General features: G+C 39.3%; 1 protein-coding gene across 2 annotated transcripts in view; it reads left to right on the top strand.

Moving 5' to 3' along the window:
* The window catches only part of LOC122808018 (beta-1,3-galactosyltransferase 5-like), a 555231-nt gene that overhangs the window by 99557 nt on the left and 430920 nt on the right, over nucleotides 1-24754 (top strand). Inside the window, exon 1 of one of the 2 annotated variants that reach the window (XM_044079014.1) lies at nucleotides 24472-24587. The exons of the other annotated variant lie outside the window; for it this stretch is intronic. The gene's annotated coding sequence lies outside the window, so the exon portion shown is untranslated. Of the gene's footprint in view, nucleotides 1-24471; nucleotides 24588-24754 lie in introns of those variants that run through there. 2 annotated transcript variants of the gene reach the window in all.

Here is a 24754-nt window from a genome sequence, read left to right as displayed (position 1 = left end):
AATGAACCTCAAAAACTATCCATCACTGTGGCAAGCCAGAGTTCAGGGTGCCTCATTTACCATCTACAGATCCACAGCTTTCCCATTATGAAACCATTGATCATACCACATCCACACTTTCCCCACCCATAATCATTGAGCTTCCCAAATCATTAGAAAATAAGCCAAAAGTGTTAATACTTGTGAGCTATCCTACTCTAAGTAAACTGTCATATAATATACAATTCCAAGTACCCAGTTCTCCCACGTCCTACCACTAATCCTTCCAATCCTTCTACACCCCAATGCCACTAAAGTCACCAAAGATCCTTGTTATTCACCACATCAGATTCCACCTAATGCTGCACTCCCTCAGCATCAACTAACTCAAACATATCAACATACTCACCTTTCAAGATCTTTTCTTTAACAGATGTAGGAATGTGAATGATCAGAACAACACCCCTCTTCAGTGCTCAACATCTGCATAGCTAACCAGTCCTCTAGCTGCATTCCAAAAATCAGAACCCACGTCATGCTGCAATGCATTGCACCTATACGAATCTGACCCTAGACTCCCCAAGATATACTGATTTGATCATGCCACTTACAGTGTCAGCAGCTTGCAAAGCAGTTTCTAAACCCCCACCCATGCTCCCACTTCTGGGACCTGACCCCTCTACATTGCCACTATCCAATTCTGACACAGTATCAATACCTGTTGCCATATCTGAATCTGCTCCACTGCACGCAGCATCCCCCATATCAGTGACTGTCAACTTCCGAACTCTCTTCCCTCTTGCAGCTGGAGTCCTCTTTAATGTCTAAACACATCTTTTCTTCCCAGGTATACTGGACACATTCAAGGTAGAGGCTTCATCGAATGGCTTGTCTCAGAACCCACTTCAGTCAATATTGCCACCAATCTCTGCTTCACTCTTCGAGATCCCACCATCTGTAATACAAATAAAAGACATTAGTTGAAATAAAAAAATGGCTACTTCTGATGACCAGAGATGACTAACCTGTCACCTAAACCTTCAATAAATCACCCCGCAACTTGCAGCTGAAGCCAAGTCTTTCACCCACCCATAACACTTCCTCTAGCCTTCATACCTTGCCTGACTACTAACCCCCATTCCCAAGTTAAGTAAAAAGTGGTTGCTGAACAATGAATTCAGTTTAACAAACAAAACAGGAATAATGCAGAAAGTAGAAAAACTGGAACCACAGCTAAAGTTACAAGCAGCTTCAATCATAAAATGTTAAAATCACTCTTCTGCAAAATCCAACATTTAAGTACAACAAGTTAAAAATAAGTCTTCCACAGTATCCAAAAGTTGTGTTGCTAGTAAAAACTTTCACCTGAAGGCTTCTTCAGGTTAGTGATTCTCTGTTTTAGAACTGCAGTATTTAAGTAAAAGCATGTGATTAGTGCACCTGTAATTGCAGATCACAAAGCACCTGGTCTTTAAGTAAAAGATTCATTAACACCAGGTGCAGTGTATGCATTGAAGCGCAAAATCTATTTCATTGCTTGTAGCTAAAGTGTTTTAAACTTCCTCCATGTATTGGTTTATATACAGCGCATAAAATTAAAAATCTGAATTTATGTAAATTGTCTGTGTTTAAAATAGGCGTGTATAAGGTGTCAGTATATACCTTTCTGCTAATATCAGAAATATGGTTACCAATCCTTTTCTTAAGCTACCTGTTGGTCATGCCTATATAAAATGCTGGACATTGTGTGCATCTAGCCTTGTATACCACATTCTTGGAGTCACAGTTCCCATAAACTTGTATGAAGAAATCTGTGTTAAATACAGGATGTTTAACAACCTTGTTGGTGTCTATGTGCTGATAATAGGTACATTTATTACATTTATAGGTACCTCTTCTTGAACTTGAAAAACTTGTGGTTGATTTTGGTTGTTCCTTGTAACAAAGATTATTTTTTAAGTTGGCTGCTCTTCTGTAGCCAAAAATAGGAATGGTAGAGATGCAGACTATTAGTTGTGGTATTTCATTTAAAATTTGCCAGTATTTGGTGATGATTTGTTTTACTGCTAAAGTACTGCAGTTGTAAGTTAACATGCATCGAACCTTGTGATTTCTCTGTGTCGTATGCTGTGTACATTCATTATTATGAAATAGAGGTCTTGCTTCATTGTTGCAAGCTGCTATGATTTTTTGCTGTGTGTCTCTGACCTGTGATTCTTGATAACCTCTTCTGATGAAATCAGAGGTAGTAGTATTAAGCTGTTCTATCATAATAGTATCTAGTGTATTCAGTTTGGCAACTCTCAACTTTTGTTTTTTCAAGATATTTTTAAACATACATGGAGTGGAGGATGCATGCTTGTCTGATGTAATTAACTTGTTTCTTTTAACTGGCTTTTTTTACAAAATAATCTCAGTTTTGCCTTCTTGGCTGATCATTAATTTGAGGTCTAAGAAATTAACTTCTTGACTAGAACTTTCCTTTTTGAAGCTGAGAGACTGAGTAGTTGTCAAAATATGAATATGAAAGTCCTTTAAAGACATTGCATCTCCATGCCAAACAAAAAGATCATCCACAAACCATTTGAAAAAGATTACATGCTCCTTAAATGGGTAGTTATTCCCCCGTATCACTCTCTTCTGTCTTCTGGAGTCTTACTGACTGATCACATCTTTTCCTCCCAGGTGTACTGGACACATTCGATGTAGAGGCTTCATTGACTGGCTTATCATGAAACAACTCTTTCACTTCAGCCATTATTGCCACCAATCTCTGCTTCACTCTTCGAGATCCCACCATCTGTAATAGAAAGAAAAAACATTAGTTGAAACAAAAAAAAAATGGCTACTTCTGATGACCAGAGATGGCTAACCTGTTACCTAAACCTTCAATAAATCACCCTGCAGCTTGCAGCTGAAGCCAAGTCTTTCATCCACCCATAACACTTCCTCTAGCCTTCATACCTTGCCTGACTACTAACCCCCATTACCCTCTGTCATTAACCTTGCAACCACCCAATCTCCATTACCATATCACCTGCTGAACTCAGTGCCCAGCTTAAAAGGACAAAACGGCTCTGATATAACCATGACTTAAATTCATAGGTTGACTAAGCAGTAGTGCTTCTCCTGCAAATCCCACCACTCCAAAATAGTTGTTAAGGGAAAGATAAAGGGTGAGGTCCTGAGAGGTATCAAAGACCATCTAAAAGGAAAGAATCAAACCCCACACCTTGTATTTGTAAGGTAAAACTTTAGCCATCATGCAAACCCCCAAAGCATATGACACCTGGTGATATTAAACTGTATGAGTTATGTTTCATTTTGGTTGTTTCACAATAAAACAAGCTCTTAACTCTCTACTATTCTTGGTGTACCTTTAAGCCAAGATGCTGCTTCAATATTCTGAAGCTCCTGACAGCACCCTCCCATATATCCCACATCAGTGTGTGAACTAATACCCATTGTGATGGGAAGTCACCAACTTCTATTTTATTTATATCTATCTCTATAGATTATATATGTGTATATATATATATATATATATATATATATATATATATATATAAATTTAGTTTATTATCTCACCGTGGTGGTGGTGAGCAGACTACTATAAAACAATAAACCTTTTACAACCACAACCCAGGAAACAGAACAGATGCGAGGTAATGCGCAGCTGAAACCCCACAACAGGTAAACATCTGAAGCTGTAACTGCACATGTGCAGCAACGAACATTATTTGCAGTTGTTTCTAAACCCACAAACAGCTACCGCAACCCTTATTGCAGGGCAAGCTAAAAATCGCTCTGTGAAGAACAGTGAAATTCAACTAAAATGTTCCACTACCACCACTGAAACTCAGGGATGACTCATAAGTGGCAACCATTTAAAAGTGAAAACACATCTGAAACGATAACAGACAGGCTCCATTAATCCAGGAATAAACAACAGACACCACCAATGAATTAACAAAGTCATGCCTAACAAACAACAGCAGCCACCTCTTAAAGAGATAACAAAATGGAAAAACCTCCCTAAATGACTACTTAATGAAAATCTATTCACACATGTCTAAATTATCCTGAGACAACAATTACCAAAAGAATAATTACACAATAAATAGATACTTCATAAATCGATGCTTCAAAGTAAAACAATACGCTATGTAAAAAGACTAAATAAAAGAAGGTAACCCCTTTTCCTAAGTAATACGTTATAATAACCAGACCCCAAGTAAAATAAATAAATAAATAAATAAATAAAAATAATTAAAAAAATTAATATAATACTATCAAGCTCCTCTAACATTCTGAAAAAAAATGTCCTGCAAGGCCTACCTGTTCCACAGTACCTACTGGTTGTCTTGCACTTGCTACCTGCAGGTAGCAAATTCATGCCAAAATGTGACTTCCAACCCCACAATTCCTGCTAAAGACTAAGTTAACTCCTCCCTCCCATTATTTTGCTTCCTCTCTGCCCATCCCTTCTTCTAAATATTAACCCTACCACTCCCAGGTACCTCACAACCCAGCAATCATTAGCACTAGGCTTCTTTGTCCCCCAGCACAATTCCTCCACCCCCAACTCCACTGCCACAGACATCTCTGTACAAATAAGTTTGTATTCAGACTGCATTTGACATGCTAAATTTCTCATAGAATGATCTGTATTTGATACTAATTATTTTATGTGTATGTTAAGATATGCAAAACAACCAGATTGCCATTATTTGATAATATCGGCATTTGCACAAGAATTTAGTAAGACTGAAAATGGCTGTAGTATGGGGTAAAGTGGAAAATATCATTTACTTTCCTATGCTCAGAAGCCCATTTACCTAGGAATGTCGAGCCCACTGCCCGCCCCAACGCTTCTTCAATATGTTTAAGTAAAAACAAAAAAAAAAACAAAAAAAAATGTCTTCTTTTAAACTGTAGGAAACTGTGTTTTACAAATGTAGTAAACAGTTTCTACAGTTTATACCTGGGTGATTTTTCTTCTTTTTAACACAGAGTGCTATAGAGCTCATGTTTCTGTTAAAAAATCTTTTTAAACCATAGTAAAGTACTTGCTACAAATTCAGCAAACAGTTACTACAGTTCATACCCTGCTTGCTTGAAGTGCTATAATACTCATGTTTCAGTTAACAAAAGAAAAAAAAAAACAACAATTTCTACTTTTTAAGCCTCTGTCCATAAAAGAGACGGGGGCCAGCCCAGGGATTAATTTCCAATTTCTCATCCAATTGTCAAGATTATATTTGAATAGGGTTAGGGATGAACTCTGCTTTGCATGGATAGGGAGCCTATTCCAGAGAATGGGGAATACCTTGAATCACATATCTGTCTTACCAGAATGTTCTATTTATGTTAAAGCAAAGTTCAAATTACTGAATTTATTGTTTCTGGTTCTGCTCATTTTACAGGTGTGCAAAAGCTCCATCACGGCTGGAGCTAAGGATGCTCTGTATGCCAAACACAGGTCACCTCTCAACTACCCCTCTCGGAGACTGAATACAGAGACAGGACTCTACTGTGATCTGTATAGGACAGTGTGTAAATACCCAGTATCCTCTTGATGAGAAACTTTTGTGAGGGTCCCAACTGTTGCATATGCCTAGTCAGGTGCATGCTGAAGGGGGCATTGTACACAATGATGGGTCTGATAACAGATGAGTAGAGTGGTACTATAACTTCCCTGGACCCGTACACCATACCTTTACATATAAGTTGAGCGATAAAGAAGGATTTTCTTTCTGCTTTGGTTATGTGTTGGTCAAATGAGACATTACTGTCTGCATATGTTCCTGGATCTCTAACTACTGGGGCAACTCTTAGGGATGTCGTATCAGTGAAGTAATTTGCCTGGATAGTCATTTTTCCAAAAGGCACTACAATGCATTTCTTTGCATTGAGATTTAATTTGTGACTTTGTGACTTTGGCACCGGTTATTTGTTAGGCCCTCTTGCAGGATGTTAGCATCAAGGGGAGAATTTATGACAGATCCCAATTTGCAGCCATCTGCAAACTTGATGACCCACAGGACTTTGACTTTAGACTTGACCTCCAAGAAGTAAGGTGCAAACAGAAGAGGGCCCAGCATGGAGCTCTGTGGTACTTCATTGGTGACCTGCTTCTTGGTGGAAGTGGTTTCACCAATCCTGACTTCTTGGATCCTACTGTGAGTCATCTGGCAATCCAATGAGTTCTGTATGGATTTAACATAGTAGTGTTGCAACTGCACCTTCCTGGGCAAGATAAAGTGTGGTCATATCCATAGATGGAAACATAAGGGCAATCATTAATAGATCTGCAAAATTTGCATGCTCCACACTTGTACATTATGGACCCTCATATGTTCCATTTAGAATCTTCAAGAATGTTTTTAATATTTCTACCTCTGCTATAAACAACCCTTGACTTGTGTCCCAAAATATTTTTACTGATTTCATTGAGATCCATCTGCCAAGCATTGTTGATAGCTGTCAATAAGGATGGAGCAAGATAGTTGTACCTCAGGATCAAAGCACTCACATTGTTCATTTCCTTATTTGTAGGCTTTTTCACAATTTCAGAACATAATATAGGCTGAAATACAGTGTTTCTCTTGTTAAGTACCTCATGTCTAACTTTCAATAATAGTTTTAGGGGATAACTCCTTTCCAAAAACATCCCTACCAGCTTGTATAGCTCATCTCTAAAGATGTCATTGTTGTTCACAGGTCTGGACAATCTGACCATCTGATCTTTGATAATTCCCTTCTTTTGATGAAAGGGGTGACAACTGTCAAAATGTAACACAGAACTGTAAAAAGTTTTCTTCCTGTGTATCTTACTGTGTAAAACTCCCCTTTTCTTGGTCAGATGGATATCAAGAAAGTTGGTTTCAGCCGGATACCATGAACTTGTAAACTTAAGGAACAAAGTAGTGTTGTTCAAAAATTCAACAAAATTCATTGCCTCAAGTTCATCACCTTGCCACAAAATCAAGGTGTTGTTCAAAAACCTGTTATATAACAGGATCTTGGACATAACTTGGGAAGGAAAAATGAAAGTTTCTTCCCACTACAGGAGTACTAGGTTGGCAAACACAGGAACGCATTTCACTCCCATGGCCACACCAGAAATTTGATGATAAATCTCACCCGCAAAATTAAGAAAGTTGTTCTGTAGTATGAGTTCCATAAGGTCCACCAGGGTATTTTATCCTTAATTTTTCAATCATTTTACTTCTCAGTAAACTTTCATGAAAAAAATGGAACCCCTCCTCATGGGGTATAATAGAAAATAAATTAATCACATCAATGGTAAAAAAAGAAAAAGTGTCAGATGCCCCAATAGCTCTAAGATGGTCTAAATAATGCCGAGAGTCCCTTAGTATATGTTCTGCCTCGCCCAAAACCTTGTTAGTCGTCTCATCCACAAAGGCAGCAAGGGGTTCTGTTTTGGATCCCCTTGGTGCAGCAATAGGTCTAAATGGTGGGTTACTGGGACACTTGTGAATTTTGGGGATCCCAGAAATCACAGGTGTGACAGAATGTTCTACTGAAAAGAACTTAAACTCATTCTCATCTAGGGCACCCTGAAACAGTGCATCCAGAAGCTACAGATCAATTTTAGTATAAGCCCTGTTAATTTCATTCTTGGTGGCTCTATTATAAGTGAGGGGGTTGTTAAGAATCTCATACATCTTAAACACATAGTCGTAATGAGACATAATGACTAGGCCCCCTCCTTTGTCAGGTTTCATTATGCGTGAATCGCTATTCCTTGCCAAGTAATACAGTGCCTTTCTCTCCTCATTACTAAGATTGTTTTGTTAGTACTTGTTGTTTTTGAATATTCTTCTTAATTCACTCCCACATAGTTTTTCAAATAACATAACATCCACATTATTTGGGGGCATAAACAGACTTTCCCTCTGTAATTTTACAGCCCCTCGATTGTTGGTATGACCATTGAAAAATAATTTGAGACTCAGTTGTCTAGTGAACAATTTCAGACTAATAAGAACATCTGCCACATCCAAACAAAAACAAGGAACAAAAGTAAAACCTTTACTAAATAAACTGTGGTAGGTATCATTGAGTATTAAATCACTAAAATTGTAAATTGTGAAGTCATCTTTCTTAAAGATATCACACATCAAACAATCAGCTGGTGTGTCACCATTCAAAGTAGTATCATAGTTCAACTCAAAACCGGTTACTGAAAAATCACTAACACTTAATGTTTTTTCTTTTTCCCCCCTTTGTACTCTGTTGTTGTAATACGCATTGCGGTGGTGATATCCCACACTCTGCTGATAGCATGGACCCCCCCCCCCTTCTCCATATTATTGAGATGCTCTGACCTCCTGGGTTCGAGGTTCTGGTGTAAAATCTGTCACTGTCCTCATATGGTGCATTCAAATCATTTAACAAAATCAACGTAATTGATATCACTATGTCGTACACCATCACTATGAGACAAGTTCACCTTTTTTGCTAGTTTTATTATGGTCTACTGGGTAGGCCTGTTCATTTTGATAGTCAGTAGAGTCCCCAATGAGCTTTTTTCATTTAGTATTAATGTTGTTTTTCACAAATTTATCTAAGTTTTTAAGTACTTGATTGTAGTTGTGCAAATACTCAGAAAAAAGAAGGTTGTTGACTATATTCTGATTTAAAATGCTAATTTCTTTCTCCATTTTAGTCAACTTACTCATATTATTTCTAATGGTGACATCCAACATCTTCAGTCCCGTTTTATTAAACAGTTCCACCAACTCACGATACGCGGAAGAGCCAATATCAATTCCCATAGGCAGCTTCCATATTCAAAGTCCTTTTGGTACCTGCTTTAGTAAAAGTGACTTGTTTAAGAAGGCATTATCCTGTTGAAGTGCTCAAAAGTTTTTACATGTTCTTTCAAAGGTTTCCAACTGTCATTTCAGTGTTGGTCTGTTGTCTCTCTCTTCATTCAAGTCCAAGAAACAATCCACAGGCATACGCAACCATTCACTAAAACCATGCCCCTTAGATGCTTTCTGTTGATATGATTGGTCAGTGCTGGTCCCCTCATCCAAACACGGCGTGTGTAAGGTAAAAAGTTCAGCCTGTGTGCTAGTTAATGTGGCTAAAGTAGAGGGGCCTGTGTTAGCAGTTCCATCCCTTAATAACAGTGAGGTTAACTTTTGTACCAACAAATTAAGCTCACTAATATCCACCTCCATAATCAACATGTCACCAACACTGGAGCAAACTGGCGGTTGGGTAAAAAGCACCAAACAAATAAAAAACAGCTCCCAATGAAGCAAAATACTAGTAACAGAAAATAAAAACTAAAATGACCCAAACACGGACAGAGAAACTCTAATTTAATGACACAACAGAAAACAGTCAATCCCACAGACTAAGCGTTTTCACCATTCATAAATGGCTTATTCAGAGTTAAATGGGATATAAACAACTTGATTCAAATAGTTGCTGCCTTAGTGGATGAGATGATTAACAAGATTTTGGGTGAGGCAGAACATATACTAAGGGACTCTTGGCATTGTTTAGACTGCCTAAGAGCTATTGGGGCATCTGGCACTTTTTCTTTTCTTACCATTGATGTGATTAATTTATTTTCTATTATACTCCATGAGGAGGGGTTACGTTTTTTTTTTTTTTGTGAAAATTTACTGAGAAGTAAAGTGATTGATAAATTAAGGATAAAGACTCTGGTGGATCTTATGGAACTTATACTACAGAGCAACTTTCTTAGTTTTGAGGGTGAGATTTATCATAGTATTTCTGGTGTGGCCATGGGACAGATATGTGCTCCTGTGTTTGCCAACCTAGTACTCCTGCATTGGGAAGAAACTTTAATTTTTCCTTCCCAATTTATGTCCAAGAGCCTGTTATATAACAGGTTTTTGGATGACATCTTGATTTTGTGGGAAGGTGATGAACTTGAGGCAATGAATTTTGTTGAATTTTTGAACAGCACTACTTTGTTCCTTAAGTTTACTAGTTCGTGGCATCTGGTTGAAACCAACTTTCTTGATAGCCATCTGACCAAAGAAAGGGGAATTTTACACAGTAATATACACAGGAAGAAAACTGTTTTTCAATTCTGTGTTACATTTTGACAGTTGTCATCCCTTTCATCAAATGAAGGGAATTATCAAGGGTCAGATGATCAGACTGTCCAGACTTGTGAACAACAATTACATCTTTAGATATAGCTATACAAGCTGGTAGAGATGTGTTTGGTTCATAGGTTCATAGGTTCATACTAGGCTATCTGCCCTAGGGCATTTATAAGCCTAGCCAGAGTGTGTTTGGCTTTTTCCACCCATTTTAAATTAATTTTGTTATGCCCTTTTTTGAGGTTAGTATACTGTGCCTCTGTCTAACAGTGACACAGAAGTGATACCCGGTGTAAACCTATGATCTCCCATCCACACATCAAGATTCCTCTTGAAGAGAGTCAATAACAGACTCTGCCTAACCTGGAGTGGGATTTTATTCCAGAGTGAAGGGAGCCTCTGGGTTATGAATCTGTCCCTCCAGCATGTCCTATTTATTTCAGTGCTGAGGTTCAAGTCTCTCGAGCGTGAAGATCGATGGGATTTGGATTTTCTGAGGTGCAGCATCTCCATTAATTCCGGGTTGGACATGGCTTTATACGTCAGGCACAGATCGCCTCTGAGCAGGCAGTATGCCACTGAGTAGAGCTGGAGTTTCTTTAACCGGGCAGCATATGGCATCTGTTTTAGCCCTTTGATCCTCTTGGTGAGGTACTTTTGGGGGGTCTTTCCAGTTGTTGCAGGTGTCTGGTAAGGTACATCCCAAAAGGGGCATTGTACTCAATTATGGTCCTGATAAGGGATGAGTAAAGAGGCACGATGACCTCCCCTGATCTAGATGTGAATCCCTTCATGATTAGGTGGGCTATATAAAATGTTTTTCTAACCACTTTGGCCATGTGGTTGTCAAATGAGAGATTGCTATCAACTTGGGTCCCCAGGTCCCTAATTACTTTTTCTGTACTTAATGGATTACCACCTATGTGATAATTTGTGGGCACTTTTGTTTTTGCCAAAGGGGATGACTATACACTTTTTGGCATTTAGCTTGAGGCCATGGCTCTGGCACCAGTTGTCTGTTTCTATGAGGCCCTTTTGGAGTATGCTTGTGCCGGCTGGAGAGTCGATTATGGTGCCCAGTTTGCAGTCATCTGCGAACTTGGTCAGCCACAGTCCTTCTGTGTTGGCCTGTACCTCCGAGAAATATATACCAAACAAGAGAGGTCCCAGGACTGAGCCTTGTGGGACGCCACTTGTAACTGGTTTGGAGTCTGACATGGCTCCAGCAATTCTAACCATGTGGGTTCTGTCCTTGAGCCAGTTTTCAACCCATCTAGTGACATAGGGGTTTATATTTAAGCTGGTGAGCTTATCTATAATGCCAGAGTGGGGTATTGTATCGAAGGCTTTTGTGAGGTCCAGGTAGGCTGTGTGGATCACCTTCCCATCTTCAATGGCCTTGGTGACTGTTTCAAATTAATTGACCAGGTTTAAGAGGCAGGATCTGCCCTTAACAAAGCCAAACTGGGTAGGATCCAGTGTCTGTAGGTCCCCAATATCTTTATTTATGACGTCCATGATGATCCTTTCCATAGCTTTGCAGACCAAGCTAGTCAGGCTTATGGGGCGATGGTTTCCAGGATCCGTTGAGGCACCACCTTTGTGGAGAGGGACCACTGTTGCTGTACGCCACTCTTTGGGTACATATCCTGTAGTAAGGCTGAGATTGAACAGTAGTTTTATGTTTGGGTTTAGCTCTTCTTGGAGTTCATGTAGGATGCAGCCCGGGACACCATCTGGTCCCATTGATGCTGTGTTTTTTGCTTTGGAGAGGGCGGCTCTTACTTGAGCATCTGAGATGTCAGGGGGGGCAGCACTCTGCTGGGATAGATATTTGCCCTTTTGGTGGGGGGGGGGGGGTTTGTGCTGAACCTGTCAGCTAGGATGTTGGCAATGTCTGTGGGTTCAATGTATTTTTTGTCATTTTGGACTAATTCTGAGCATATCTGGGAATTCCCATCCAGGTTCCTAACATAACTAAAGAAAGCCTTGTGATTATCCTTAGTGTCCTGTGCAATTTTTCTCTCGAAGCTGGCCTTAGATGATTTTATGAGTGCCCGTAGTTTTTTGCTAATACTGATCAGAGATGCCTTCCCTTTTTGGGATTTTGCTCTATCATGTAGTAGCTTCCTCCTTCTATTGTATAGTTTCTTTATGGCTGGGGTCCACCAGACAGGACGTCTGCCTTTGGAAGATTGGGTCTTGGTTTTATTTGGGATTGCATAATCCATGCATTCCTGAAGGTGTTCATAGAATGCGTTTATAAAGGATTCTGCGGTCTGGGCCGTATTTTCCACAGGCTCGGGGGGATTTGAAGGATTCCACCTCAGTTTTGAGAAGTGTAAAATTTGCTTTAGAGAAGTTTTTCACTGTGGTTTTCTGAGCAGGGGGTGGGGTCGGGATATGAATATCCAGTGAGATTAGTTTATGGTCTGATCTTACCAGTGAGGGATACACTTCTAGTCTGGAGCATAGAGTCCCCATGTTGGTGATAATCAGGTTCAGTATGTTTTCCCCTCTTGTGGGAGTGGTAACAAGTTGTTCCATAGCATTTGAGTTTATAAATTCTAGGAACCTTTGGGCTAGGGTGTTGGAGCTAGAGTAATGCTCCCAGTCTATGTTTGGGTAGTTGAAGTCGCCCAATATAATGGTGTTGGAGAGACCTTCATATTTTCCAGTGTTCTCCGGAAGGCCGAGTGGGGTTTCTGGGTTTGGGAGGGTGGTCTGTAGCAGGCTATAAACTGCCCACTGTTAGTTGCACATGGATAGTATCTGATGCTTCGTGCTGTGCCACCAACCTGGAGGTGTGGGTATCTTTGATGAATATTGATACTCCCCCTCCTTTTGTGGTTCGGTTCAAGTTTTGGGGTCGAAAAGCATGGTATGAGGTATAACCTGGTAGTGCTGGGGTGCTCTCGGGAGACTTGAACCAGGTTTCTGTTACTGCACAGATATCGATGTTCTCCATGCTAAGGAGAGTTTCAAGTGCGTGCATCTTGAGGTTTAGACTTCTGGCATTGAGTAGCATTACTCTTAGTTTCTTATCCCTTGTGATACCTATGGAGGTGGGTTTGTCTTTTGAGCCTTGCCTAAAAAAGGCACTATGGGGGAAGCAAGAGCCTTTGCCCCTCCCCTCTCTCCCCTCTGAGCTCTATACACCCTGCTCCTCTTTTCCTCCAAACTTTTCTGCTCCTCTTTTTCTCCAAACTTTTATTACTACTCTTCCATAATAGACTTAACTGTTGATGTTCTGATTAAGTAATTTTCTCTCTAAACTCCAAGTTTGCAAATTTTGTAAATGTCACTTCTGTAAAAAAAAAAAAAAAAAAAGAGATGCACATTTACGCTATGTATAACCTGACTGCTTGAATTTTACGTTTAACAACCCTTAAGATTTTGTATTGCCTTACTGTATTGCTTTTGAAATTCTTAATTGTATGAAGTTTATGCCTGTACTTATCTTCAATACTCTGTAAACCTATTGTATTGCACTGTTTTTTTGGAGTATTTCTCCCCGGGCCTCCACTGAAAATTGTCACTTCTTGGCCCAGTGTACTTCCCCGGTAATCAAACTGAAACAAATAAATAAATAAATAAATTTGCCAATATCCGAAAGCCCAGGGGTGACAGGTACAAGCCATCCCTAGCGAAGCATCATGGCTTGTCGAGCATGTCATCCCAGGCTGACAGGCATTGGATCCCCTTTGAGTGACACCAATACTTAAGTCAATTGTTGAAATTGATCATCTTGTCTTCATTTGGAAAGGGGTTATCCCCTAAAACTGTTATTGAAAGTTAGACATGAGGTACTTAACAAGAGAAACACTATATTTCAGCCTATATTATGTTCTGAAATTGTAAAAAATCCTACAAATAAGGAAACGAACAATGTGAGTGCTTTGATCCTGAGGCACAACTATCTTGCTCCATCCTTATTGACAGCTATCAACAACACTTGACAGATGGGTGTCAATGAAATCAGTAAAAATATTTTGGGACACAAGCCAAGGGTTGTTTATAGCAGAGGTAGAAATATTAAAAACATTCCTGAAGATTCTAAACGGAACAAACGAGGTCCATAATGTACAAGTGTGGATCATGCAAATTTTGCAGATATATTAATGATGACCCTTATGTTTCCATCTATGGATATGACCGCACTTTATCTTGCCCAGGGAGGTGCATGTAGCAACACTACTTATGTTAGTGTATGTTGCTACATGCACCAGTTGTCATAGTTTCTATGTGGGCAAGACTATACATAGATTAAGAGACAGAATAGCGGAACATGTGAGAGCAATCAAATCTAAAAATCTGCACACTGCCCTATATATTCACAGTACAACCTGTACTAATTTTAACAGATTTATCTTTTTTGTGATAGACAGGGTACTGCCATGTAAATGGGAGGTGATGACAAATTAAAAGTAGAAAATATGGAGATCAAATAGCAACTTAGGCTTAATGCCCCCCCCCCCCTTAGGTTTGAATGACAACATAGCAGTTTTACCAATAGTGGTGCTGCGGTAGCATTGTCACCTCACAGCAATACGTTGTCGCGTTTGATTCTCAGCTAGAGCGTCTTCTGTGTGGAGGCATGTGTGAATGGGCATTCCTTCGTTGAAGGTTGTGCGTCAGGTCTGGTAACTCTGCACGTAAAAATCCACTACCAAACATTAACGGACCGGAGTTCCACTGTGGCAACCCCTAACCAGGATAAGCCAAAAGACACAACAACAACAACAAAAAAAAGGGCAGAGGCTATATAAGGTAGGTTATTAATTGTATTGTTTAATTCATTTGCTATATACAAATATATTTATTATATATATTTTAACCTAAATGGTTATATAACCTGTACAAGTGCTATGTGTGATTTGTGTGTAGAATTTATAGGTTTACTTGTTTTTAGTAATCATAGGTTCATAGGTTCATAGGTTCATACTAGGCTATCTGCCCGAGGGCATTTACAAGCCTAGCCCATAGTTTTGTGGCTTACGCCACCCCTTTAGTATGGGGAACTATACCCATTATTTTGCTGTGCCTCTGTCGAGCAGTGACACTGAGGTAATCCCTGGGGTATATCTGCGATCTCCCATCCATTGGTCAAGATTTCTCTTGAACAAGGCCAGCAAGGTGCTCTGCCTCACATATACTGGGATTTTATTCCACAGCATAGGGAGTCTTTGGGTGATGAATCTATCCCTCCAGCACGTCCTATTAATAGCCGTGTCGAGGTTTAAGTCTCCCGCCCTTGTGGCTCTGACGGATCTAGATTTTTTTGAGGTGAAGCATATTCGTCAAATCTGGGTTTGACATGGCCTTGTATGTTAGGCAAAGGTCACCTCTGAGCAAGCTGGCGACTGAATAGAGCTGGAGTTCTTTCAGTCGGGCAGCATAGGACAGATGTTTGAGACCCTTTATCCTTTTGGTGAGGAACTTTTGTGGCCTCTCCAGCTGCTGCAAGTGTCGGGTCAGATACATTCGAATGGGGCATTGTACTCAATCATTGGTCTGATGAGTGATGAGTATAGGGAGACTATGACCTCCCTTGATCTAGATGAGAATCCCTTCATGATAAGGTGGGCAATGTAGAAGGTCTTCCTAACTACTTTAGCTACATGGGTGTCGAATGACAGACTACTATCAACCTGGGTCCCCAGGTCCCTGATAACTTGTTCTGTGCTCAGTGGATTGCCACCTATTTGGTAGCTAGGGGTAACCTTGTTTTTCCCGAAGGGTATGACTATGCATTTTTTGGCATTTAACTTTAGGCCATGGCTCTGGCACCAGTTATCCGTTTCTGTGAGACCCTTCTGAAGGATATCTGTGTCAGATGTGTTTTCTACTATGGCGCCCAGTTTGCAGTCATCTGCAAACTTTGTCAGCCATAACCCTCCTGTGTTTGCTTGTACTTGGAAAAGTAGATGCCAAACAAGAGTGGGCCCAGGACTGAGCCCTGTGGTACACCACTTGTGACAGGCTTTGAGTCTGACATGGCGCCAGCAACTCTGACCCTGTGGGTTCTGTCACTCAGCCAGTTTGCAACCCATCTTGTGATGTATGGGTTAACATTTAAGCTGATGAGTTTTTCAATGATACCCGAGTGGGGTATTGTATCGAAGGCCTTCGCCAGATCGAGGTAGGCTGTATGGACTGCCTTTCCCTCATCAATGGCTTTGGTGACTGTTTCGAAAAAGTCAACCAAGTTTAGAAGGCATGATCTGCCTTTGACAAAGCCAAACTGGGATGGATCCAAAGTCTGCAAATTCCCTATGTCTTTATTTATGAGGTCCATTATGATCCTCTCCATGGCTTTGCAGATAAGGCTTGTCAAGCTAATGGGCCGGTAATTTCCAGGGTCGGTGGAGGCACCGCCTTTGTGAAGTGGGACCACAGTTGCAGTGCGCCACTCCCTGGGTACGTATCCAGAGGTAAGACTATGATTAAACAGCTTTCCTATCATGTGTGTTTTAAATCAATTGAATGTGATGTCATTGTATATGATTGGTGAGCTTTGCTTATATCAAACTATTTGAATCAAGTTGTTTATATCCCATTTAACTCTGAAGAAGCTGTTTATGAATGGTGAAAGCACTTAGTCTATGGGATTTACTGTTTTCTGTTGTGTCATTAAATTGGAGTTTCTCTGCCCGTGTTTGGGTTGTTTTAGTTTTTATTTTCTGTTATTGTTATTTTCAGGCTTAGAAGGTGTTTTCAGTTTGGAGACAGTGCTTTTAGTGCCCCAACATAAGATGGCCTATGTGTGTGGACACTATGATGGCAGATGCAGTGTGTGTATGTGAGTTCTTGAAAACCGTGTTTGCATGAGAGATTTTTGCCTCAAAGGAAATTGTGTATATACATTTCTCACATACTGTGTTGGGTTGTTAGTGAATATGAGACAATTGCTACATGGCCACATGATGCCCATATCTACCAAGCAGGCTATGAGAATATTTGGAAATTGCATATTCATGTTGTCCAAACCTGTATTAGTGTGGCCTATCAGGATCTGAGGACTGCGTTTTACAGCTGTCTCCTAGGGTGGTCTCTAGGGTTAGGGACTAAAGTAGAATAGTGCTAGGATGTGATATTAGATAGTGCTATGGTGTGGTTTTGGTGCTATCTGACACACAAGCTAGTTGTTCTGTGCTTAACTTTGTGCAATGCATCACTAATTCCAGGTTACAGTCCTAGTACTAATTTTATAGTTAAACTTCTGTGTTTTCCTTCTTGGGTAGACAAGCTAACTAACTACTGCTACTAGATGGAATTTGCCAGTCATATTCATCTGAAAGCACAAAAAGATTGCCTGACAGTGTAGTACTACCAAACATCAACTTTAACAAACAAGGCAATTTCAAGTCAATCAGAGCATCAGCAAGACAGTTTTCTCAAATGCAGTAATTTTGGCCTTAAATACAGAAAAATGCACAAATAAAACAAGAAATGAGTAGTCAATCACTAAAAAAGCTTCTGCAAGTGCAGTCTTTAAACACAAGTACTTAGTTTGAGCCTCGATGGCATGTGATGCTAGAAATTCACTTCAGAGGTGGAGGTGAGGACACCTAGAGCTGCTAAGCCCTGTGGGAATCACCCAAGAGCTTTGCAAACATGCCAGATTTATACAGAGTCTTCAAACAAAGGAAACTGTGTAGAATCCCTTTAGCAGAGCAAAAATTGCAGGAATACAACAATTAAGCACCAAAAAAAGTACATATTAGAAAATTACACAGCAACAAAGTGCAGTTCTCTGCAATCAGTGAACTACAATATCAGGGTACTTGAAAATGATATAAAGTGCAAAATTTGGCAGCAATAGCAGCTAAATAAAGTAAAAAACAGTAAGATAAATCTTTTATCTGCCAAGGATGCAATAGGATTATTCAAGATCCTCTCAGACTGTGGCAAGGATGCTAAGCAGATGGGAGCTTTATCAAAATAATGATTTGTGTGAAGGCTGCGCCTAGCTAGATTGAATTTTGTAAATAATTCTACGTCATTGTAAATATTAATATAATCCACAGGCTTGGTTTACAAATGTAAAGCGAACTACATGTTTTGATTAAACTATAAGTTGTACTGAGCTTCAAAAATGTAACCAATGTGCACTCTGCTGGAAGAAAGATGATAAGTCAAGCATTGTATGACTGTTTGATCTCAAGCTCAGAGACAGTATGTTTGGGCCAGGAAATTCTTTGTATTGTCTTGATTTAAGAGATAATTACTAAGGTTTTACATGTATAATGTATTTTATTGCTGTGGCTTTCAGGCCATGTGCAGCTTACTAAGAAATGTAAATTTTGAGTTTCTGTTAGCCTGGGAAAGAGAGAAGTGTCACAAATGATGTAATGTGAAATGACTCAGCAGTTATCAATTTAAGACTTTTTCAGAGAGAGAGAGAGAAATGAACATTTTGGATTTTGTCTGAAGAACATCCAGTCACCAGCACTTGCTTGCTCTGTATAAGTAGGATCATGATTTTAGTATTTCTCTTAGAGATAGATAGAAATAATAAGATCAGTCTAGCTGTTTTCTATATTTATGTCAGACTATCCTACAGTATTGGTTTAAAGCATTTTCCTGTGATCTCTGAACTCTATAGGTAATGTCATTGTGTTTAATTAATGAGTATTGTCTTGTGTTTTTATTATTTATTATTAAATATTTAAACCTTTCTACTGTGGCTGTTTTGTTAAATATAATTTAATCTCCAGAATACTTGCATGTATTTGTTGATACTGATCAAAGCCACTCTAATAGTCTTGCTGTTTGTCACACTTACTAATTGGATAATATTGCACAGTAAAATTGGACACCCTTTGGTAAGGGGCTTTTTAGTAGCTGATAAATAGTGGTTGGTGGCAGTGGATTACTACCTTATAGCCTGGGCAGAAAGGGGCATAGCTGGAGAACCTGTGTCAGCCTTCCCCAGGAGTGTCTGTGTGTTTGTATATAACTCATATCTTAAAGTGTGTGTCTGTGTGTGTGTGTGTGTGTGTGTGTGTGTGTGTGTGTGTGTGTGTGTGTGTGTGTGTGTGTGTGTGTGTGTGTGTGTGTGTGTCAGCTACTTGGCAGGGACACGAAGCATTGGTTGGACAGAGAGGGTGCTGGAGGTTTTTGCTTGACCACTAGGCTGAGATCTGTACCCTATAGCTGTGCCAGTGTGGAGTCTTATTGGGGATCTGGAGAGAAAGGGAGAAACCAGCCCCAGACTGACTGTGATATCTGTGTGGTCTTAAGGGAAATTGTACTTTACTGTGTGTGTACTTGTTATCATTCCCAATGTGCATGCCCTTCACTGGTGCTAGTGATGAGGATTGGGGCTCCTTGATTACTGGGCCAGTGCATGGGCATCACAATTTGTAGTAAAGGAGGTCAGCTAAAGAGCAGTATTTGTTTGTTGATAGGGCTGTCAGTATGATAGATCTATGCAAAACAATAGGTTAAATAAGTACTTAACTATTTTACATAACTGACAATGGTAATGGCTTGTTACTGGTCACCTATGACTCATCTTGAACTTGATGAAGCAGTGACCTACTTTAATAGCAAATTTCTTCAAATCCTAGATTCCCATGCACCTTATCGGTCTTCTAGAATAAGAACCAAGTTGCCCCATGGCTCACAAAACAAACAAGGCAAAAGATGCTCCTCAGAAACAAAATCTGGGCTAAATGGAGAGCCACCAAATGTCCATCAGATCACCTCCACTTTAAACAGTTAAGAAATGCCGCCAAGAAAGATATTCTTAGAGACAAAAAAGACTTCTACCTTCACCTCCAACAAACCAGTCAACAAACTCCACAAAAATTTTGGTTGGGGATTAACAAATTTATTCAGCCAGGCCACTCTACTACTCCTGCCCCTGCAGGATTCAACCAAACTAACTCCAAAAAGATTCCTGATGCCTTTAATAACTACTTCACAGTAGCCAGTCTAACCCTAGCTAATTATTTATCTCCTTTTACTGCTTCCCCTCTAAATACCTCTAAGACTTAATCTCCTACCTTTCAAATACAACCTGTACCTACATCTCTTATCTGTAGGCTCCTTCAAAAATTGAAACCTTGCACCCCTTCTGCTGACTGTCTCCCAGCTGAATACCTACAAATTGCCACAAAAGCCATAGACTATCCCATCTCTATCCTTATTAATAGCACCCCTTCTGCTGACTGTCTCCCAGCTGAATACCTACAAATTGCCACAAAAGCCATAGACTATCCCATCTCTATCCTTATTAATAGAACTATCTCAGAAGGCAAAATCCCTACCATATGGAAAGTATCCCACATCATCCCTCTACATAAAGGTGGATCATCTATTGAGCTTTCTAACTTTCGGCCTATTGCCTTACTCTCCCCAATAGCTAAGATAATGGAGACATGTATTCACAAACAACTACTTAACCACCTTCTACAAAATAATCCACTGGCAAACTGCCAACATGGCTTCAGGCCATTCCATAGCACAACGACTGCCCTGCTATCCTTCACCGACTCTATAAACAAAAATCGTAACAATAACTCTTTTTCCTCTGCACTATTTATTGACCTGTCAAAAGCCTTTGATATGGTTAACCATAACTTACTTCTAGACAAACTGAAAGCCAATTCACTCAATCCAGAAGCATTACAATGGTTTAGGTCTTATCTGGAAAACAGACAGCAAGCAGTACTTTGGAATAAAAATCTGTCTACTTTACTTCCAGTAAATATTGGAGTACCCCAAGGCTCTATACTAGGTCCCCTTCTTTTTTCCTTATTTATTAACAATCTATACACAAACATTCCACAAGCCACCTGCATTCAATATGCAGATGACTCTACTTTAATCTGTACAGCTAAGAACATAGCCTCTCTCCAGTCCCTCACCCAAACTGTTTTCCATAATGCTGAAAATTGGTTTATGCAACACTGCCTCCTCCTAAATCCCAAAATAACAAAATTACTGCTTTTTACTCCAACTCATAAATCACCTCATCCATTCTTCTCAATAACCTCTAACAATGCTACCAACATAACCCCAGATACCACAACCCACCTACTAGGTGTAACAATTGATAATCGCCACAACTACGATGACCACATTAACTCCACTATAAAGTCTGCTAATAAAAAACTTGGGACCCTCTATAGAATTAAACCCTTCCTTACCCCTTCTGCCAGAAAAAACTATTGCCCAGACCCATCTTATTTCTACCCTTTTCTATGCCTCTGCTATGTATACTAACCTATCTAAAAACAACCTCTCCAAACTTTTCATCTGTTATAATAGCATAGCAAGATTCATCACTTGCTCCCCCCTTTAAAACTCACCACTGCCTCAACGTCAAACAACTGGGATGGCTAGAATTACAGAACCATATACTTTTTCAACAATTACTTATCATCCAAAAGATCCTACACCACCCCAACAACACCCTTATCCTCACTAATATGATTACACCATACAAAAATCTGGCTACACTACACTTTGCTAATAAGCTCCTAGCTTCCTCGATTAAATCTAACAACAAAGTTGGTGACTCACTTTTCTCAAACACAGCAGGTAAAAACTGGAATCAGCTACCTTCTGAAATATCAACCCTTGCTTCTACTTCTCTATTTAAAAAACATCTTAAAGAACATCTTAAAACTCACTGGCTTTGTCCATGTGCAAACCCAGACTGATATCTCTTTCCCCTTCCTGCACTCACCTCTTTCTCTACTCCACTAACCTAGACCTCTAATTCTAGTCACTACACTTTCCTTCTAAGTGTGAGGATAAAATAAAAGGCTCTTCTCTCCTTTGCGTCTTTCTCAATATTATTATTGTGTTTAGTATAATTTTTCTTTTGACCAATGTTGCCCCTGTACTGTGATTTTAAGTGTTTTTTTGATATATTGTAAACTTTGTCACTGTTAATGCTTGGAGCTTTTCTCCCCGGGTCTCTACTGAAAATGGACATATATCGAGTTAGACTAGCCCGGTCAACAAATGTAAAAATAAAATAAAATAAAAAATAATCAAAGGGGGAGGGAGGCATTTTGATAATCAGATTACCGTAAGGGATGAAAGCTAGACACACTGCATTTTAAAATGACAGCAGCATAAACTATGATAATGTCTAATGGTAAATGTAGTTAGTCCCAAGCAAGGAAAGCAAAACCCAAAACAAGTAAGCTAAACATGGCTGATACCTCAGACAAGGAAACAGGAGTGTTGCCATAAAAATGCTGTAAGAATTTAAAACTTTCCAGAAGAAGATAAGCTAAGACAAATCACTCCATTCCAATTTACTGTATATATGTGGAGACTTAAGACTGCCAGAGGTTAAAAAGACTGAACAAAATATATGTTGTCACCACAAGGTGAGGCCTACCAAAATATATTCTTCAGGCAGGTGACTAATAGGAAGTTACCATACAACTATTGTTAAGGATATAATGTATCAAGTAAAGAGTAAGTTTTTAATGTATCAAGTAACCAGTAAGATTATAATGTACAGGAATATTAATAGCAAGTCAGACATACCATACAAAAGTATGTCAAAATGGGGGGTGGACTAGCCAATCATAAATAAAAAAAAAGACATAGATTTCAAGCATAAGCTGTAAAACACATGCTGCTCATAGCAGAGCTCACTGTTTGCAGCCATGGCATACATCATGCTCAAAGTGGTCATTGATTATGGAAAGGAAAAATGTAGGACAACACAAAGTTAAAATATTTGAAAGTAACAAATTAAGGCAATAACTTTTCTGCTCAACTAGAGCACTATTTTATTTATTTATTTACATATTGTTTTTTTCCCAATTGCATTGTGACAAAGGGGGATACTGCCAGCACAGCTATCTGGAATTTTGTAAATAACTATATGTCATTTGTGAATATCAATGATATATACAAGATGCTTGGGTTACAAATATATTAGAACTGTATGTAATGTGTATATCAAACTGCTTGAAGATATTTGCAAAGTGCTGTTTGTACCCTGCTTGAAGACAACAGATGTACATACACTATTGTAACTGTTTAAATGTATATATTTTAACAGTGGGAACTGGAATACAGGTTAACTTCAGTCCAGCTAAACTTCAGAAAAATAGCTGAAATTAAGTTACTTTATGACAGCTACAGACAATGTCTGGTCTGAGAAGTTTTCTGTATGGTATTAGAAATGTTTATTGTTTTATGACTTCCAGCATTTGCCAAAGATTTGAAGAAAAGCCCTTGTCTATGTATTTTTACAGACAGATGCTAAATGCTACCAGCTGCCATCAATGGTTGTTTTGGGCCTGGGGATTAGAATACAGATGACAAAAAATTATATCATTCTGCAAGCTAGTTCAGCAGTGATATTTGAGATATTTGGCTTGTGGGAGTGATAACTTCCTTATAGTCTGGGCAACAGGGGGCATAGCTAGTAAACCTGTGCCAGCTTTTCCCAGGTATGTGCGTGTGTGTGTGTGTGTGTGTGTGTGTATAAATCAAACCTCAAAGAGTGTGCGTGTGTCAGCTACTTGGGCAGGGACATGAAGCACTGGTTGGACAGAGATGGTTTGGAGGTCTTGGTTTGGCAACTCAGCTGAGATCTCAACTCTATAGCTGTGCCAGTGGGAGTCTTACTGGGAATCTGGAGAAAGAGGGAGAAACCAGCCCCGGTGTGCTCTTAAGGGAAATTGCACTTGATGTAGAGAGCTGCATCTGGAAATAGTGTGAGTACCTGTTATCCTCTCAGTGTACATCCCACACTGGTACCAGTGGTAAGGATTGAGGCTTCTTGATTACTGGTCCAGTGTTGGGACATCACAGATATGTTTATTGATTATAGGCTTTTAAAGAATCTGTAGCAATCCAATGAGAAACATCAACTTTGAAAAAGAAATTTGTAAAATGTACTAAATCCGTTAACAGCCATCTTTTATTTTTGTCTGTATATATACACATTTCTACACTCACACACACACACACACACACACACACACACACACACACACACACACACACACACACACACACACACACACACACTTTGCTGATTGATACTCAAATATGTAAAGGGCTTTGTGTTATATTTCACCAAAGCAGTACTAATCCCTTTATTCTCCAAAATATCATTGTGATGATTTTAGTCATCTATTAAAATTGATATTTTGTACAGAAATAGCATTAAAGTTGCTTTGAGAACTTGCACATTGTTAACTAGGAGCAAGGATTTTCCATCAGTGAGCAGCATTGGGTGTTAATTCTGCATGTGGGAAGCTGGAATGTTAAAAATATGAACGCCAGCAATTTTGTTGGATACTTTGCCACTTTGTTTTAGAAATCATTTGTGGGTGGGGATGGTATTAAATACTTGTGTGTGACGTTAGAGACAGAAATGAGCACATTGAAGGTGGGAATGAAAGTAGTTTTTTCAAATGTTACAGCATTGCAAAGTTTCTGCTTTATTTCTTGAGGGATGGAAGAGTTCAACGCATTGTGTAAAGCACCATTTTTGCTGTGAGTGCAGTATTGTCTCCTAGAAATGCAAATAGTTTTGTTAAGTTTGCACCATCTGTTATATAGTTAATGAAATAAGTGAACTGTTTCTAAAGCTGTCTACTCTTGTTTAAACAAAAGGAGCATATTTTATGGAAAGCGGACAGCATGCTGTCTAGCTGGAATAG

This window comes from Protopterus annectens, chromosome 1.part1 (assembly GCF_019279795.1).
Source record: "Protopterus annectens isolate FY-2018-M chromosome 1.part1, PAN1.0, whole genome shotgun sequence".
In the NCBI taxonomy this organism is placed as follows: domain Eukaryota; kingdom Metazoa; phylum Chordata; order Ceratodontiformes; family Protopteridae; genus Protopterus; species Protopterus annectens.
This window is presented reverse-complemented; position numbering and strand designations above follow the sequence as displayed.